Genomic DNA, 14,122 nt, shown 5'->3' on the forward strand with positions numbered 1-14,122 from the left:
CAAAATCATAAGACTCCTATAAGAAAGTGCAGAAAAGCATCTTTAGGAACTTGTATTAGACAATGGTTTCTTAGACTTGATAATGAAAGCACAAAAGGAAAGATAGATAATTGGGGCTTCATCAAAATTTAAAGCTTCTGCTCATGAAAGGACTTCTTCATCATGAAAGTAAAAAGACAATCTACAGAATGGAAGAAAATATTTGGAAACCACATATCCAATAAGGGTTTAGTATTTAGATTTATAAAGAAATGCTACAACACAACCACAAAAAGACAAACAACCCAATTAAAAAGGGAAAACTTGAATAGACATTTCTCCATAAAGAAATACAAGTGGCTAATAAGCACAGGAAAAGATGTTCAACATCATTAGCCATTAAGGAAATTAGGGAAATGCAAATCAAAACCACAATGTCATGCCATTTCATATCCACTACAATGACTACTATTCAAAAAACTGAAAATAACATATGTTAGAGAGAATGCAGAGAGAAAGGAACACTTATTCATTATTGATGGAAATGTAAAATGGTGTAGTCACTGTTTAAAACAGTTTGGTGGCTACCCAGAAAATTAAGTAAAGAATTATCATATGACCTGGCAAACCTTTTTCTAGGTATTTACCCAAAAGAACTGAAAGCAGGACCTTGAACAGATAATTGCACACCAATGTCTGTAGCAACTTTATTCACAGTTACCAAAAGATGGAAGCAGCTCAAGTGTCCATCACAGATGAATGGCTAAACAAAATGTGGTGTGTGTGTATAGATATATATTTATATATGATAGAATATTAATATATATTATCATATATATGATAGAATATTATTTAACTGTAAAAAGGAATTGCATCCTGATACGTGTGGCAACAATGGATGAATCTTAAAGACATCACGTTAAGTGAATTCAGACAAATATTGCATGATCTCATGAAATGATTAGAATAAGCAAATTCATAGAGTAAGAAACTAGAATATAAATGACCAGGGCCTGGGGTGGAGGTGGGGGTTTAAAGCTTAATTAGTACAGACTTTCTGTTTGGGCAATGGAAAATTTTTTATAAGGGATAGCGACGACAAGGCACCACATTGCAAGTATAAAAAACACAAGTGAGCTATATATTTGAAAAAGGTTAAAATGGGAAATTTTAGGTTGTATTGATGTTGCCAGAATAAAAATTTTAAAAGACTGTGCAACACAAATGGTGAAGCCTAATATAATCTATGGTCAACTGTTAATAGTACAACTATAATGATATTGTTTCATCAACTTAACAAAGGTGCAACACTAATGTATTAAAGTGTCAATAATAGGGAAAACTGGCGGGGGGTGGAGAACAAGTACATGGAAACTTTGCATTTTCTGCATGATTTTTCTGTAAACCTACAAATTCTATAAAATATAAATAAAAGAATGAAAGGGTAAAATCTTCTGATCAGAGAATGAAATTAAAATTTCTTACATGAAGAGGTTCCAAATAATGTCAAATTCAGAAGTGGATGGTTGTAATGAAAGGAGGCAATATGCTAAGTGTTTCTCTATCTGTTATATCAAATAATCCTCACACCAGTCCTTTGAAGACAAAGAAGACACAGAGAGCTGAAGCCGCTTGCCCAGCCCACATTGCTAGTCCCTGGTGGAGCTTCTGTTAAGCAGAGGTCTCTCTGATTCACATGCCCGTGTGCCTTTTCTACCTTGCTTCCTCCTTTTATTTATAATTTACCACTTAGTTTCTTCCAAAATGGATTAGAGGAGGCACCTTACAATTATTTCCAATGAGCCAAAAATATTTTTAACCCCAGCTATCTTGATAGATAACAAAAAGTAGAGGGAAGGCAGCATCTGCGATGTGAGGGAATCGGTATGTTTTAAAGAACACCAGTATCAGGCGAAGGATGAAGCGACCTCCAGAGAAGATGGTAGATGAGATGTAACTCCAGGATGCCGCATTTCTGTTTGCCTACTGCACGTGATTCCTACACCTGCTGTAACAAATCACTGCAAACTTCGTGGCTTAAAACAATGCAAATGTCTCATCTCTCAGCTCTGGAAGTCAGAAGTCCAAAAGGAATCTTATAGGATTAAAATCTGTCCAAGGCTCTGTCCCTTCTAGATGCCCCAAGGGATAATCCCTTTCCTTGCCTTTCCCAGCTTCTGTAGACTGCCTGCATTCCTTGGCTCGTGGACCCCTTCCTCCATCTTCAGAATACATTTCTTTGATCTCTGCTTCTGTTGTCTTATCTCCTTTTCCTCATTGTGACCTTCTGGACCCCTCTTTTTAATTATATTGGGCCCATCTGGAGAATCCAGATTTCAGTTTTCAGCATTGTAAAACTACTGGAAGAAGAAATTGGAAGTGAAAGCAATGACAAACTAGTTAAATAATGTTCCTCTATATATAGTGAAGTGTGCAATATGTATGCTGTAACCTATTGGAGCTGACGGTGATTGCTCTGAATAATGTACATCTCCAGGCATAAGATGTATGACTCTTATTATGTTAATGTTTGGGAGCTTAAAAGCAGTGCATGAATTATGTTTATGATTCACTCACGTACGTGTGATATGAAAGGGGCAATAAAACATAACTATAACTATTCGAGCACCGTGCTTGAATTTTTTTTCTCTGCCCCTTTATAGCAAGAGTGGTCTTAGATAAGCAAGACGTGCTTTCTCACTTGGAGAACTGAAATAATAATAATGTCCTTGTAGGGTTGTTTGATCTTAAGAAGAGGGCAGCATAACATGAGAGCCCTTTGTCATGAGCAAGTTCATTAGACTACATATGGTTCTGTCCTTATTCACTGTTATTTGGTACCTTATTCTACCAGAACCCCTGGGGAACTGCTTTTCTCTAGCTCCTTCAAAGTTAGAAGTAGTCACATAACTTGCCTCACCCAACAAAATACAACAAAGACCCCAGCTATCCTTTCCTGCAATGATGATTGTGGGAGCGAGTATTGACAGCAAATGTCACAAGCACAAAATGGTCTGAAATTTTGAGCCTACGTATGAAGGACAATGGCGTTGAAATGCAGCCCACATCCAAAGCAGAGTATATGTGAACAAGGAATAGGCTCTTGTTATAAGCCACTAAAATTCTGGGGCTTTAACACTGAAGAATTAAACAAGCCTAATCTGACACATGAACACACAGGCAAACCCCTACAGGTGAGGGAAGCTCCCCCAAGAGGAGGTTTGATGCTAAACTGCTTCAAATCTCGAGGCTTTCAGACTGAATCCAAGCACTAGTTGTGGTAAGAGTAATAAGACCTTTATTTACTGCTTATTATGGTCAAGGCTCCATCTTAAGCACTGTAGATTCTTTGTACCATGTGTACAGTGTTCATGCTGGTATGTGATATTCAAGAACTATGCTAAACCCATAGTGGGCACATAATGCATATTTACTGAAGTGCTAAATGCCTGTTTTAGGCTAGCAAGGGATTTTGGTTTTAAATTAAAGAAAATGAGTTCAACTGAGTTGTAATTGATGGAAGTTAATGTTAAGGCAGTAGGGAACTCATTTTATAAAGGCGTTCATTTGCTTTTCAAACTTTCTCTTTAATACTATCTAATTGTCATCATCAACCAATATATTGAATGCTTACAGGGAGTAGAGTAGGTTTTCTTCAATCTTTAATGGTTTTGCTTAGATGTTGTAGGAGCGCAAGAGACAAGGTGAACAAGTAAAGACCATAGAGAAACTAGAGCAGAAGCATTTTAATATTTTTATTATGAAATGCATCCTCAATTTGAAAGAACATGTGTGTGTGTTTGTCTAGTTTAAACAGTATTAACACACGTGCATCTACCCTCTCAAAGTTTCATAAATAAACATTCTGAAGTATATTGTGCATCCCATCCTAATGGATTTTCTCCTCTCCACCCAGAGGTAGAGCTAGATCCAGAAGTCCAGAGGTCTGTCTTTCATTTTCCATTTACTCATCAAATATATCACATGTACAAAGTTGTGTGCTGACTCACAGATATTATAAATGCACGGAGGAAAAAGGGTACAAATGCTGGCTCACAGACACAAAGACAAAGCAGCTGGCTGGATTCAGGTGGGCGCAGGAGGAGCGGCAGCTGCAGCAAGCCATGTAGGGCTGGGGTGCACCTCCCCAGGAAGCAAGCCCAGGTGCCGGTGCTCAGATTTGATTTTCCTAAAATATTCTTGCACAGCTGCCAAGTTGAGTGTTTTTTCTTCCCTACTGTAGTTACACAATTCTACTACTATACTTCTACTACTATTCTGGTTCTCCTTCCCGGGAAAAGTTCAATATGAACCAAGACAATTGGAACATTATGTAGACGGACACCACTGTCTCTGCTTTTTTAAAAATAAATTGTTGGGTGTGTTGGTTTGAAGGATGTACATACCCTAGAAAAGCCATGTTTTAATCAAAATCCCATTTCATAAAGGTAGAATAAACCCTATTCAGCACCACATGTTTGAAAGTGTAATCAGATTGTTTCCCTGGAGATGTGATCTAATCAAGAGTGGTTGTTAAACTGAATTAGGTGATGATATGTCTCCACCCATTTGGGTGGGTCTTGATAAGCTTCTGGAGTCCTCTAAAAAAGGAAACATTTTGGAGAATGAGGGAGATTCAGAGAGAGCAGAAAATGCTACAGCACCACGAAGCAGAGAGTCCACAGCCAGCAACCTTTGGAGATGAAGAAGGAAATTGCCTCCTGGGGAGCTTCATGAAACAGGAAGCCAGGAGAGAAAGCTAGCAGATAATGCCATGTTTGCCATGTGCCCTTCCAGGTGAGAGACAAACTCTGTGTTCACCATGTGCCTTCTCACTTGAGAGAAAAACCTTGAACTTCATCGGCCTTCTTGAACCAAGTATCTTTCCCTGGATACTATTGATTGAACATTTCTATTGACTTGTTCTAACTGGGGCATTTTCTCAGCCTTAGAACCGTAAGCTAGCAATTTACTAAATTCCCCCTTTTAAAAACCATTCCGTTTCTGGTATATTGCATTCTGGCAGCTAGCAAACTAGAACAGGGTGCATGGGTAGTTCAGTGGTAGAATGCTCGCCCTACATGTAGGAGACCCAGGTTCAATTCCCAGATCATGCATCAAAATAAATAAATAAATAATCAATTATGTGTGAACTGTTATTATAAAAACACATTATAGCACAACAAATGCTATTTATACACTCATATTTTCTACACTTGACCATCAAATCCTTAAATGCATAAACCATATCTAATACAACCCTACACCTCCTTCCCTGGGCCTTAATTCACTATTGGATCACTGCTTGCTGATTAAATTTGTGCATGGAAGGTCAAGTAACAGTATGGCGCCAAAATATCTACACCTGATTTGGACCTGTAGCCCTGTCTCATTAGGCCTCAGCTTCAGGTATCTGAGAAAAACAATCACAAACAGCAGGGAAGCTAAAACAAAGAGAACTGCCACCTTGCAATAATGAGTGTACAACTTACCAGAAATGAACGTACAAAGCATTCTCTGTACAATCCCCAAAGTGAACCCCACAGGTTCACTGTCCTCAAGGAGCAAACAATCTACTGGGCACAGCAAACCTGTTCAGACTAATATTATAAAGCAAAACACGGGTTAGAACAAGTGCTATGCAACCTGGTGATAAATATTGCTTGCTGTTTCCAGAGTCCAATAAAGATGTTTGTGCAAGCTCCACTTTGCTATTTTGTTGATTTTGTAACACAGCTGGGACTATCCACTATGCTGAACCAGACAGGACTCCCTTCCCCAATGCACACTACATCTTGGAAGCAATCTTGGCACAGAGTTATATTACAAAATTCACCAACCTAAAATAACCTAAAGATATTAAATTGAAAAACAGAGTAATATATTGGCAAGCTCCTTCTCCAGGCTGCCAAATTTTGGATTTTCAGAGTGTCCTTCACTTCACTTATGAGACATAGGACTACAGTTGAATACTAGATTTTCAGCGTCACGTAATCAGGGACACATCCTTATATGAACGCTGTCCTTTTTTTGCTTTCATTAGAACCCAGTGGTCTAGACTATCTGTGGAATTCTGTAAGAGGAAATGGAAATATTCTTAGCTAGTTATCTTCTCTCTTCTGTACTTCTCCCAAATATTCTTTCCTATAGCTCAAAAAAGGTGTGATTCCTGTTTCTTCTGAAAGATGAGAGTCTACCCATTCACAGACCTTCCCTTCCTGCCCAACCCATCTCCATAAAGACCTTGCATTGTATTAGCCAACAACTGACACATCTGACACATCTGAGGAATGCAACAATTATGGGTAGAGTTGATGTGAAAGGCATTGGGCTTGTTTAAAGTCCTGAGAATATTGAAAAATGATTTAGCAATTCCAGCTGGGGAGCTAGGGAAGGCTTCCTAAAGAAAGTAGTGAGTCATGTCCTGGAGGATGAGTGAGTCTTGACAGGCAAAAATGGGGGATGGACATCTAGGCTGATGGAACAGTACGAGTAAAGGAACTTAAAAGCACCCTGAGAGATTTGGTGGCAGAACAGATTGTATGGAATCAATGCAAGATAAAACTGGAAGAATGGTCTAAAGTCAGATCACAGAGAATTGGGAATGCCAGGTTGTGTTCATTTACTAAATGCTGCCAGAATGCAATGTATCAGAATGGAATGGCTTTTATAAAGGGAATTTACTACTTTACAAGTTTAAAGTTCTAAGTCCAAAAAAATGTCCAAATCAAGGCATCAACAAGAGGTTACCTTCACTCAAGAAAGGCTGATGCCATCAGAACACCTCTGTCACCTGGAAAAGTATGTGGCTGTCATCTGCTGGACATTGTTCCTTGTTCCATTGCTTCCAGCTTCTGATACCAGTTGTTTCCTCTCTAAGCATCTGTGAGCCTTCACTTGACTCCTCTGGGATCTGGCTTCTTAGCATCTCAAGGGAAGGTGCATGGTGATGTCTGTGGGGCTCTGCCTGTGTCTAGGCATCTGCTCTCTCATCAGCACTCCAAGCATCTCCAGACATCCACCCCTCTGTCAGCTCTGAAGCAACTGTTCTCAAAGCATCTGTCTGAAGTTTCTTCAAAATGTTTCCCCTTTTAAAATACTCTGGTAAACTAATCAAGACCAATCTTGAATGGGCAGAGTCACGTCTCCATCTAATCAAAAGGTCATACCTACAATTGGGCATGTCATATTTCCATAGAGATAATTTAATGAAAAGGTCATGCCCACAATTGAGTGGGTCAATCTCCATAGAAACAATCAAATAAAAGGTTTCCACCCTACAGTACTGAATCAGAGCTAAAGGACATGGCTTTTCCGGGGTATACAACACTTTCAAAGTAGCACACAGGTTAAGAACTTGGATTTGACTCTGCAGTCAATTGCAGGCCATTGACAATTTTTGTGGAAAGAAGAGGTTCACCTGTCTTTCAGAAAGTCAGAGAGGCAAACCTGGAGGCAGGGAAACTAGTTAGAAGGTCACTGCAACACTCCAGGTGAAAGACTTATCACAGGAAAGTAATGGTGGATATTAAATGAAACGGACATATTAGCAAGTCATTGGGGGCCTCTAGGACTTTAATTACTAAGTTGACATTGTTCATATAACCTAAAGATAACTAGAAATGTCAAAAAACTTCCCACACTTTTAAGCAGTGGCATTGGAAGAACTAAACCTGTTGAATAAATGTATAGGAATGGTAGGAAACACAAATAAAATTGCTTTGTGGTTAAATTCCATGAGTCACACACATTCAACATACTGGTTATTTTAGGGTCTTTCTCACACATTCACCATGAAACCCAATGTAATCCCCTAAGGGCTGGTGACTTACGTTATGCTAAGTGCTTTGTGCATAATGAACAAGGCATAGTTTTTGCCCTCAAGCTTTATATTGTCTGGAATGCAAGGGGAAGTCATGCAAGAAAGGAGACAATTTCCATGGAGGCATACCGGTTATGACAGAGGCAAGCACAGGGCACCCAGAGAACACGGAGGAGGCACCTAACTGAGCCCTGAAGGAATCAAAAGCACTGGTGAGAAAAACAGGAGGGCAGTGAAGGGGAGGGCATTCAAGGCAGGGGAAGAGTATGAATAAAAGCCTCAAGGTGAGAGAGCGGGTGTTTGGTATGTTTGAAGGAAACAGTCACCTGCATGATGGGAGATGAGTAAAAGATAAGCAAGGTAAGCACAGCACTGCCTCCAGACTGTGCAGGCTTCACAAATCAGCCAGGAAGTTTGGACTATATCCCAGCACCATGGAGACAACCACAACTTTTTAAGCCAGCAAGTGACAGTCTTATATTTTTGAAAACTCACTCCAGCCGCTGGAAGGAATAAAGATCAGCAGGGGATGAGGCTGCAGCTTGGGTGTGATCCCTTTTGCAGCTGCCCCTGCCCAGTGCCCCCTTCCGCAGCACCCCTGCCTATAGAAACCCTCCTCATCCATTAAGACTCAGCTCCTGTGACACCTCCCCTGGGCTGCCTGTCAGTCAAAGTTCATTGCTCTTTCTTCACATTCCCACAGACCAATTGCACAGAGCTCTATTTCCCTTTAATAAACCCAGCCCTACAATACTTTCTGGGGTATTGAAATCGTGAGCGAGGATGCCCTTTGCCAATTATAAAGAGTTATGCAAATGTTTGCAATGTGATGACAGTAGCAATGAGGTTGTTTGCCTTCCCAGCTAGACCGAAAGCGCTCTGAGATCAGTAATTGTGTATCAAATCTTTCAAGCCTCTATGTCTCAGCTGGGGTGAGCCCTCATTTCAAATAGTCTCTCACATTAAAGGGGCACTGAGATATACTAGAAAGGACTTTGGAGACTGACATAGGTGGATTTAAAACTAACCCCTGACTACTTGTGATCTCGGCTCTTACCTCTCTGAGCTACAGTTTCTCTATCTGTCAATAGAAATAAAAGTAAGCTGCAAGGATGTTGTGAGAATCAGAAGTAACACATACAAAGTACCCAGCATGGCACAAAATTGGTACTGCATAAGTAGTGGCTATTCTTATTATCCTCTCCATTTGTACACCCATGCTGGTGAAACTGAGTTCCAGTTTAGAAAATGGTACTCTGAAGTAACTAATAGATGAACAATAAAAGCTGGAATGAGAAATCATTTTGCTCAGATAAACTTCAATGTGTTCCAGAAAGACAAGTGAACTTATCATAGTGACAGTGTATTCAAATAGAATTTTCTGTTGTGATGGAAATGGTCTAAATCTGCATTGTCCAATACATGACCGCAAGTCACATATGGCTCTTGAGCACTTAAGATATGGCTACTATAATTTTTAAACTTTATTTTAATTAATATAAATTTGAATAGCTGCAAACGGCTAATGGCTACCATTATGGACAATATAGATAGATACTTTGCACTTGGCTAGTTCTATATGTGTATGTATTTGTGTGGGTGGCGGGGGTGGTGTTTGGTTTAAGAAGAATGGATGGGACAATTTGTTTCAAAGCTTTTGGCTTTGGTCAGTGTGCATACAGCTGAAGAAGGAAGGGCTGTGTGACTAGGCAAAGAGGTAATAGGGGTTTTAGAGGGCAGATGCCAGACCCTGGCATAAGGACAGGAATAATTAAGACTATGCTCAGGAAAGGAAGAGCCATCCACGAAGCTTGTGCTAAGGGTAGCCCCTGCATAGGTTGAGCATCCTTATGATGTCCTTGCACTGTGAATTATAACTGGAGATCAGACAACTTGGGTGGACGAGTTATGTGATCTTGCCTCATGTCCTTTGGCTGAACCCTAGACTTTGCTCCATAGGAAATGCAGTTCTGGAGAGTACTAAGCAACTCTCAGACACTGTAGGGAAAGAGGAAGTGCTAGAACAGTATTCTGATCTCAGAGGAGGAAACTCCTGCTCTGAATTAACTTCTCTTACAATATCTACCATGAATTTCACTGCAGAACAAGACAGGAAAAGAGGACTGAAAACTTTCTTCACTCTCCAGTTTCTTCTGCCTGCCTGCACCTGGAAGACCAACTATAATGCTCCAGGCCACCATGGAGACAGTTCCAGGGAAAGTCACCTTCTTCCCTATTTATGGGACTATCAAACAAGCAGAAGAGGGAAGGAGGCTGATACCACATCCACTGGCAACACGGAGGAGAGAGCAGCAAGCCAAAGACAGGGAAGAGGAGAAAGCGAAACTGCAATAAGGGTCCCAAGAAGGCAGGGTGTTAGCTTGGTGGCACTTTAAATATCTGAAAATTCTGGGGAATCAAGAGAAAATTATCTCTTCGTTTGCTAAGGCTACTATGGCAAATGTCACACCGTGGGTTGATTTAAACAAACATGTATCATCTCATGTTTGGAGACTTAAAGTCCAAAATCAAGACATCAGCACGGCCAAAGGTCTGTAGGATTCTGGAGCTGACTTGTCACAGCCCTTGAATTTCCTTGGCCTGCATCTCTGCCTCCTTCATGGCAATCTCTCTCTCCTTGTGGTCTTCTCTTCTGGTTTCCACTGACTTCTGGCTTCTTCTGTGGCTTTCTCTGATTCACTAGATCCAAATTTCCTCTTTCCTTATAAGACCTCCAGTCATACTAATTAAGACCCATGCTGATTCAATTTGGCCACGAATTACTCTCAACTAATAACATCTCCAAAAGGTCTTATTTACAAATGGGTTCACACTCACAGGAACACAGATTAAGATCTGAACACATCTTTTGCAAAGATCATGATTCAATCCCCAACACATTGTTCTACACCCATTTTCTCTCAATTTTTCTTCTTAAACGATGTAACCAAAAAGTAAGCCTACACATTAAAATTTCACTCAATTCAAACAATGTTCATTGAACACCATTTACTAGCCAGACCCTGTGGTAGGCCCAGAGGGGACATACACAAATTAGTCAAAGTCACAAGCCCTCCATGAAGAAGACAGAGGGCGTCCAGATAGACGATAGAGATGAGTAGACAAAGCACAGCGGGAGCAAAGAAGGAGGCGTCCTGCTAAGGCATTCAGGGAAGTCTGCATAGAAGAGCTGACACTGGAGCTGTGCCTGGAAAAACAAGAACATTTTCAATTTGTTACAATAAATAAATAAATCAAGAACATTCTTGGAAGAGTGATTAAGTGAATAAAATCCCAAAGATTGGGCGGGCCGCGGTGGCTCAGCGGGCAAGAGTGCTTGCCTGCCATGCCGGAGGACCCCGGTTCGATTCCCGGCCCCAGCCCATGTAAAAAACAAACAAACAAACAAAATATAATAAAAATAAGAAAATGTTTCCCTTTCTTCCATCCTTCCTTCCTTCTCTGTCTTTCTTTCCTTCCTTTCAAAAAAAAAAAAAAAAAAAAAAATCCCAAAGATGTGGATATGCTGTTGGTGATAAGGGCAGAATAGGGCTGGGTGCTAGTGGTGCCAGAGAAGACAGGGTGTGAGAGGAAAAGAAAATGCTAGGAAAAGGAGGAGGAAATCTTGATTATGGAATGATTCAGAAAGTATTTTGGGTGTCATGCTAAATTCTTCAGACACCAGGTGAAAAGTAATGAGGAGCCAGTGAAGACTTTTGTGCAAGATGCGATATGATTCATTTATTGAAATGAATTTCTTTCTTTCCACATGAATAGCAGAATTTCTTTCTTTCCACATCAAGAAGAGGAGACCTGGACCCTGGTATTGGATTCTCAGAATGTAATTGACAAGACTCAGGTTTCTGGAAGGTTCTTAGGACAGTGATGTAGAGGGCAGAGTGTAATGTTGAGGGACTGCAACAAGAGACCAGTTAGGAGGCAACCATTCACAAAGGCCTGAACAAGTGGAGGGGTGAAAACAGAAGGAAAACACAGTTATTTGAGAGATTCTGAGTTAGCTGAATCTAAAAGACTCAGTAGCCAATGGGGTGGAGTGAGGGGGTTTGCAAAGAGAGTCTGTAGGAGGAAACAGGAGATGAACAAACGGAATTTTTCTACCTGTTTTGAAGAAAATGAGAGTATTCTTCCTATTTTTTCTTCTACTTAGTAATTTGGAAAAATCCAATCAAACTTCAGGCTACCAACCATCTACACATAATCAATATTGATCACAATCCCAAGGAACACCATTAATCATTTTATCAACCAGCCCCAATACCTCTGGATGTGAAACACACATGCATGTGCATGCATTGCACATGCGCATGTGAAGCAAATATTCTTGAACTCCTACTTATTTTTCTTTTACTGACCAGTCTTAAATTGTTGTTGGCTAGGGGTAGTCATCCTGTATTCCCAGGACAATATCTGATGTTGAGGAAGAAATTACCAGCTCAGAGTTTACAATATCATGGCATATATCCAGGATACATTTAGGTGACTGAGGGTTTGCCAGATTTATCCTTCCGCCCTTTTGAAAAAAAAAAAAAATGGCACCAGAAAACACAAAACAGTTATTTAATTTTATTTGTGAACTTGGAATTTGATGGTTCAAGAAAAATATCTGGACATTGTCAAGAAAGCAAAAAGACAACCCACAGAATGTGAGAAAATGTTTGTATGTTTTGTATCTAATAAGGGTCTAGTTTTCAAAATAATGATCTTTTACAATTCAACAAGAAAACAAATAGCCCAATTAAAAATGGGCCAAGGATTTGAATAGGCATGTCTCAAAAAAAAGAGAAATGAATGGCCAATAAGCATATGAAAAGATGTTCAAGATCATTTAGACATTAGGGAAATGCAAATCAAAACCATGATGAGATACCACCTTACACCTAGTGTTACCTGACAAAGGCCATGGATTTTTTGCAAGATGCAACTCAATAACCAATTCCAGAGACATCGGGGTTTCAAAGAAAGAAAGTTTATTACTAGGGGCATAGTAGGAGAACAGATGGCCTAGTGGCCCAAAATCTGTCTCTGAACTTCAGTAATTCTCATAGTTTTATTAGAGAAAAAGATGGGCAGGGCTTAGGATAATGAACACAGTGGCCCCAGATGTTGTAATTAGAGATGATCTGATTATTGAGCATGCACAGATTGATGGCATGCTTAGTTAGAGAACGTGTGTAAGAAAATGGCTGAATGAGGTCTAGGTGACCATTAGGTTAAGTCTGAGCTGCTGTGCATGTCAGGCAGGCCCACTTTGGTTAGATCCAGTCTCAGTCATCAAGACCACTTTGCATTTGGAATGGGTTAGTCCTGGGCTGACCCAAGGTCCTTCATTAATAAACATGAGGGGCTGTCTTTAGTGATTACAAGACTCTAGAGTTGAAAAACTGGATAACCAGTACAGATGAAGGTTAGTCACAAGGCTTTTACAATCACAGGGTATGTGAGTTTGCAAGCTGCCGGAATGTGACATACCAGAACTGGAATGGCTTTTAAAAAAGGGAATTTAGTAAATTACAAGTTTTCAGTTCTAAGCCTTATAAAATTGTCCAACCTAAGGCATCCAAGGAAAGATGCCTTAATTCAAGGGAGGCCGATGGGTCAGAAACAGCTCTGTCAACTGGGAAGTCACATGGCTGGCATCTGCTTGTCCCTTGCTCCTGAGCGCTACTGCTTGCAGCCTCTGTTCCTGTGGGGGTTCCTCACTTTACTTCTCCAGGGCTGGCTTTCACCTTTTGGCTTCCCTTGGATCTCTCCAGGTTCTGGCCTGTTTAACATCTCATGGTAACGTCTGCTGGGCTCCAAACATCTCCAAACCTCTGTATCTCTGTTCTCTGAAGTGACTGTTTGCCAAGCATCTACGTCTGCTCTCTCTGCAGGTTCTGAGGCTTCTGTATTTTCTGTCTCTCTCCAAAATATTTCCTCTTTTAAAGGATTCCAGCAAACTAATCAAGACCCACCTGGAATGGGTGGGACCACATCTCCACATAATCAAAACGTCACACCCATAATTGCATGTCACATCTCCGTGGAGACAATCGAATCAGGAGTTTCCAATTTACAATTTCGAATCAGGATTTAAAATAAAAAGGCTGCCTCCACAAGACTGAATCAGGATTAAAACATGGCTTTTATAAATAAAATATAAAATAGTGCTGTTGTATATTTGGGGTACATAATATTTTCAAACCAGCACACAGAGGCAGAAGATAAAAGCTATACAATCATTTTCTGAGATCAAGGCAGCTGGATTACAATTGAGAGATTTCATGTATTACCCTCTGTCTACTTCACTATACCAGAAAG

Source organism: Tamandua tetradactyla, chromosome 11, assembly GCF_023851605.1.
Source record: "Tamandua tetradactyla isolate mTamTet1 chromosome 11, mTamTet1.pri, whole genome shotgun sequence".
Lineage (NCBI taxonomy): Eukaryota > Metazoa > Chordata > Mammalia > Pilosa > Myrmecophagidae > Tamandua > Tamandua tetradactyla.